Here is a 6,707-nt window from a genome sequence, read left to right as displayed (position 1 = left end):
GGAATGAAACTGCTGGCAGACAGGGGACCAGGGGCTGCAGTAGGAGGGGCCAGGCAGGGGCACAGAGGATGGACCAAGACCCACCCCTGTGCCCACTGCAGCCTCTTGGCCCTCAGTGCCTTTCAAGGTGCACGAATTCATGCACTGGGTCCCTAGTTAGATAATAATGATAGTGAGCATTTGAAAGCCAATTAAAAGTTAGATTGAAAAAAAACAAAAAAGTTAGATTGCATCATGTTTAGAGTATTATATATATTGCTTAAAAAGAGATTAAGATAAAATAATTTTCATGATGGTTGTTTTTTGTCTTTTTTCTACACTGTCAATAGCCTAAACCACCCATGGGCAAACTACGGCCCACGGGCCGGATCTGGCCTGTTTGGAATGAATAAAACTAAAAAGAAAAAAAAACCGTACCCTTTTATGTAATGATGTTTACTTTGAATTTATATTAGTTCACACAAACACGCCATCCATGCTTTTGTTCCGGCCCTCCGGTCCAGTTTAAGTACCTATTGTGGCCCTCGAGTCAAAAAGTTTGCCCACCCCTGGAACCCTCGGCAACAGTGGAAAGTATTTGAGGCTATGTCTGGAATACTTTTAGAGGTAAAGGTGGAAAAGGAGTTGCAGGGTTAAGGAGGAGGGAGCTTTGTTTTATACTGGAACATCCCTAAGGAGATAGAGGCAAAACAGAGAGATAAAATTGTAGCTGAGAGGAATGTCATAAATCTGGAAAGACGGGATTATGGAATAGGTAATGATTTATGAATATAATCTACACTAGAGGCCCAATGCATGAAATTCATGCAAAAGTAGGCCTTCCTTCCCCCACCTGCTGGCACCAGCTTCCCTCTGGCACCTGGGACCCAGGCTTCCCTCACAGCCCCAGCTTTGTCCAGAAGGTCATCTGGAAGGATATCTGGTCTAATTAGCATATTACACTTCTATTGTTATAGATGGGAGTAAATTACCAGAAAAGTTACAATTTTGAGCAAAGATCAAGGTTACAAAGAGAAGCAAGGGGACAATTTTGACACAAACTATTGGAATTTGATAGAAAAATATATAGATGTGACAGTGCAATTAACAGATAGTTCACATGTATGTATTTGAGTTTGCCTATGTATAAAATCCTGATTTCCAAATTTAGATTATATATTTTCAAACACACATTTAAAAATAATATAAAACTGTATACTAGAGTAGTAAAAGAAGTCTTCAAATACCAATAAATTGATATAATACATATCCCTTTCTTTATCTCAAAGCAGTAAAATTACAAATCAGAACACAAGTGTAAATCAAAATCTACTCCGTTGAAAATTAAAGTGCAAAAATAAACACTTTTCAAAGATATTCATGAATGAAAAAGACATTTATTGTAAGTATGAAATAATTAAAAACATCAATGCTTCCACAGTTATAGTACTATGAAGGAATTATAACTTTGCATGAATATGTTGAAATAAGAATACTTGAAAATTAACATGCTAAATTTAGAAAAAAAATGGCAGGGTAAAGTAAGTAGAAAAAAGAAATGATGCAAAAAAGAATATCAATTGGTGAAAAAGGAAATAAAAAGTTTAAATGTTCAATGAAATTAAAAGCTGGCTATGTACAAACACAAGTAGAGAAACAAAATAATTAATTTTTCAAAAGTGTCGTAAGTGCTATAAAATTTTCATAACAAAACCAAATGTCCAAGAAGAAATCCTGAGGGAAAACTTATAAAATTATTTGCAGTTTTTGCAAGTACAAGGCCCCTCCCTTCATCAGTCATGACATGAAAGCAAGGATGTTTTGTTGACTCAAAACCAAATGTAGTTTCTGGCATATAGTAAATTCTCAATAAAATTACATGTCTAATACATAAATTATGTAGGGGTCCAGTAAAACATTTCAAAAACAAAAACTAAGATACCATTAGCAGCTGTTTTCCTCAGAGAAGATAACTATTGCTTTGAACTTTGTCTTCAAGGAAAATAAAGTTATATTTTTAATTTGGGCATGCAGCAAAATATGTGAGGATCTCTTGGACTCAATGATGACAATGTTTTAAAATAAGATAGGATCTATACCATTATATTATTACATAGAATTTATAATTATAATACAGTGTTTATTTGAAGAGATTAAGAATTTGGAATCCGTGTAATTTTACACTTATATATTTGCAATTTTCTTCCCATTTTTGTACCATGCTCCTGCACATCTGTCCATTTATTCTCATATGCATATTATCTAGTTTCAACAAAGATCCATATATACTACTGAACTAACTTTTAAAATTTCTAATGCAATGCCATGCATGTATAAACATTAACTAAAAATAAATTACGTGATGAGAATCAAGGTGTTACAGATCAGTATATGGAAATCGACAAAAGTGTAATTAAAAAAAAAGTATATTAAAAATACTTCCACACCTCCCATACACCACAGGAAAGCTCATTGATCATGAGCTGACATTAAATTTTCTGGTAGTTGTTATAGTTTGAACTTAGCCATCATGAAGGTTAAGTTTCTACAAAAGCAATTAGGGAGTGTATGACATTGGTGTGATAAAGTTGCATGGCCAAATACACGCACAGCCTCCTCCTGACAAACCCACCAGTTGTCAGATAGGTTGTCTAACTCACGCATAAACTGATATAAGCTGTTAATTTTATTGATTGTGTACAACCATAAGAGTTTTTGTTCCATTTACTTTTATAAGTCAGAGTTGTTGTTTTTTTTATTCTCACTAAAAAGTGTATCAGATGTTTCTCTGAAGTTGCTCTGCAAAATCATAGTATGGTCTGAATGTATGTGCCTCCCACCCCCTAAAGTTATATGTTGAAATTCCAATGCCAATGTGATAATATTAGGAGGTAGGGCCTTGGGATGTATGTAGGTCTTGAAGGTGGAACCCTCATAAATGAGTTAGTGCTTTTGTACCCTGATCTTGGGCTTCCAACCTCCAGACTTGTGAGGAATTAATCTCAGTTGCTTCTAAGGCACCCAGTCTGTTATAGCTGCCTGAACAGACTAAGACAATATTTAAGTAAATGTGTCTTCATGTTAATGTTTTCCTTTCCAGACTTAGAGGATTGGCATGTAATTTTCCAGTAAATCATGATCCATAAACTGAACGATATAAACTGAAGAAGTAAGGGGAAGGGAAATTTTATGAAGATGAGTAGAAATTAGAAAAGCGAACGGTAAACTATTTGATCATAGAATACAATGCTCAGTTTATTTAAAAAGAGTAACCACAGGCACATTTTTAGCAAATAGGAATTTCCATCTAGATACATTTTTACTTGTCTCCAATACTTTTTTTTCACTAATACAAACTATTTCACAAACTACTGTCTTAAAAAAGTGCATTGATAGTTATATTTGGAAATCAATTTAAATTCATATCAAGTAATTTTTAATTTCAGTCAACCAATCTCTATGTAACCTGGGAGGGGGGTGGAGTGTATATGAGCTGAGAGATATATAAACAAACTGTGGAAAACTTTTAATAAGAGCACTATAGTTTGCATCATGGAAGAAAAGCACAAATGACTTCACGTATTTAAAATTAACGTTACCAATAATAAAACTGAAACATTTATGATACTTGCTTCCGTAGAAGGATGACTTAATTATCAACTTTTACAAGGTGGTGATATCTCATTCTCATATATTAACTGTGTGTATGGCAGTCTCTTTCCAATGGTAGTACAGACTATTTATTGAAATAATTCATCAAGTTTTGTCTGTTGAGAAGGGAAAAATAAATACAAACTAAAAGTAGTTTATCTTACCACCAAAGGATTTATAAATGAAAACTGTAAAATGCTGCCTTTGCATTCAATAACTTATAAGATTTATATTTGGGGGGTGGGGGAGGGAGAAACAGAACAGATATAGGACTCAGCTTTGCTTTGGTCAATAGAATATGGATGCAAATGATAGCATGTAATTTCCTTAAAAGGAATCCTTTATTTGCCCCCTCTGTGCTTCTGCCATCATAATGAAAAGGACCTGCATTTCCTAACCTGCTAGATCAAGGCAGGCGAACCAGAGAAAATCTATTCATGTACACCTCCTGATCCTTTGCTGAGCAACTTGGAGAAAAAATTAACACATTGTTTAGTGGCTATGTGCAGCTAACCCATACCCAACCTAGAGCGTATCATCAAGTCCATCTCTGCTTAGTCTAGAACTGTGCCAATCCTCTAAGTCTGGAAAGGTAAGTATTGAAATGAAGACAGGCCACATTCAGCTGACCTGAAAAAAAATGACTAAATATTTTTGTTTTAAACCACTGTAATGTAGGGTGGTTTCTTACTTAGCACCATTGTTTCAGTGGGTAATTGATGCCTATGGATGGAAGGAAAATAGTAACAGAGACATGTTTCCTGCAATCTATTTTATTTTGTACATTTATTTTTACAATGAGCATACATAAATTTTAATTAAGGAAATAATTGTAAAATTATTTTTTGCATGTGTAGAAACCAGATGTAAATTAAGATTTTAGGACTCCCCCACCCCCATAAAAAAGAATAAAACACATTTAATGCTAAAAGTTTATACTCCTTAGGGTTAATCCCTCCTTCCTTAAAGAAAAGAAAAAAGAAAATGACATTGGTATCTATCTCTTCTCCTTATCTCACCAAAAGGATTTCTCCCAGGCATGATAATGCTATGGGAAGTGATAATCTGATTTCTTTAATCCATCCTCTAATCATCTCCTCTTGGCAGGATGTCAAAAACAGCATCATTTGCTTATGCTCCAATATTATGCTATTGTTATTGTACAATTCTGTTTTAATTTCCACATTTTTTAAACTAAACTTTTACTTCTAAACCTTTAAGAAGTTTATACTCTGAGATAAGGTTTGCATAGCTTTAATCCATACCCATGATTTCTCTTGAAGTTCCACCTTTAGCTTCCTTAAAGTAAACCTCTATGCTTTAAAAGGTGTGATTGGATTGGTCTGCTTAGTTAACTTATTAGTATCTATTATTTTTTTCTTGAGGTATCCAAGTTACAGTATCCTTTGTCTTTTTTATTTTTTTCGTTAAGCTAACATTAGATTTCAAAACCAAACTCAGTTTTTTTTCTAGAACAATAGAAGGAAAAGATGACATTTCTGAGATGAGCACTACCATTCATTTCTTTTAGAAAACAAGACTGTGCATCGTATCTTGACTTCAAAATAAAAATCATAATGGATTTGAATTCTTTCCCTTTAAGTCTTTAAATTCTTATAGTGGGTGCAATGAATTTCATAAAATTGGAAACTCCTTGAGGTAAATGAAATTTAAACTTTATCACACACATTTTAATCCTTCTTGCATGAAGGACTCTGAGAAAACATGTTTTTTTGCTCATTTGAAGGCTTATATTTCCCTGGGTTATGTATTTCCTAGTCTTAGTTGAAACCATAGAGACAACTGCTCATGTCACATTTTCTCCCAGGACACAATCCGAGATTACCAAAAATCTCACAAGTCATCTTGTTTTTGAAAGATTTACAGCAAGATTTTCTGACGAGATAAGTTGGCTAAGTTAACTTCAGATCTGTATCTGAAATGAACTGCCTTACTATTTAAGGTTTATCATAGGTGATAGCATCAAAAAGTAGCACACACAGCTGATGTTCACTGGCAAGAAAGGGCTTTGGCAGGCAACCTAAAGAGAAATGCCTACAATTCAGAGAATAATGATGACTTTTTTTAATGCTTTCATTTTCTTGCAAAATTTTTACTGAATCGGGGTCATTTAGCTCTACTCTCTACTTTCAATCAACTTTAACCTTCCTTTCCATAGGAACCTTGATACAAAAAAAAGAAACCCATGGTAATCAGGATTTTTAATTACCTCTCTCAGGGCCTGGGTAAGGATGTTGACATTGTTATCTGGTAGATAATAATACTCCCTAAAGTCAAGGTGTAGGTCTGAAAGACAAGGATTTTTCAAATGAATGCTTTCTATTTGTTTCTAAATTGGCGAACACCCAAATTATCTGTTGGATTTCTGAAAATCACTGTTATTTTGCTTTTGTGTTTGAAGAATACAGCAGCAGCCATATGTACTCAAACACATTTTTTATCCTAGTATCTTTAGTTTTCTTTGGAATTAAATAATTTCACAAATCAGCATTTTCTTGTTTTCCTCTCAGTGTCCTCTCGGTCTTTGACTCAATGAAATTATAAATACCAAACAAGTCTGGAAAGTAATTCTTCAAAGTAGAGTCCTCACATACAAGACATAATAATAAAGATGACCTTATAGGTCTACTCCTACCTTTCTGAGTTGCTGGAATATTGTGCATCAGCTCTTTGCTTCTCTGTACAGTCCACAGGTGCACACACTGAAGCTAGACTGCCTCAGTCTCTACAGACTTGGAAAGTTGCTTAATCTCTCCGTGCCTCAGTTTCTCATGTAAAATGGATGATAGTTCTTACCTGATAATGTTTTTGAAGATGACAAAAAACATGGTATAGGTGTAGAGTATTTTCTATTGTTACGTGCCACCTGAAAGCAAAAGCATTGTAGTAAAACTAGAGGCCCAGTGCACGAATTCATGCACAGGTGGGGTCCTTTGACCTGGCCAGCAATTGGGGCCGATCGGAGCCAGCCGGCTAGGGGAGGGACCGTGGAAGGTTGGCCAGCTGTGGGAGGGTGGCTGTGGGAGCGCACTGACAACCAGGGGGCAGCTCCTGTG

The sequence above is a fragment of the Myotis davidii genome, unplaced genomic scaffold (assembly GCF_000327345.1).
Source record: "Myotis davidii unplaced genomic scaffold, ASM32734v1 scaffold647, whole genome shotgun sequence".
NCBI lineage: Eukaryota > Metazoa > Chordata > Mammalia > Chiroptera > Vespertilionidae > Myotis > Myotis davidii.
The sequence above is the reverse complement of the archived record's forward strand: the minus strand, read 5'-3'. Positions refer to the sequence as shown.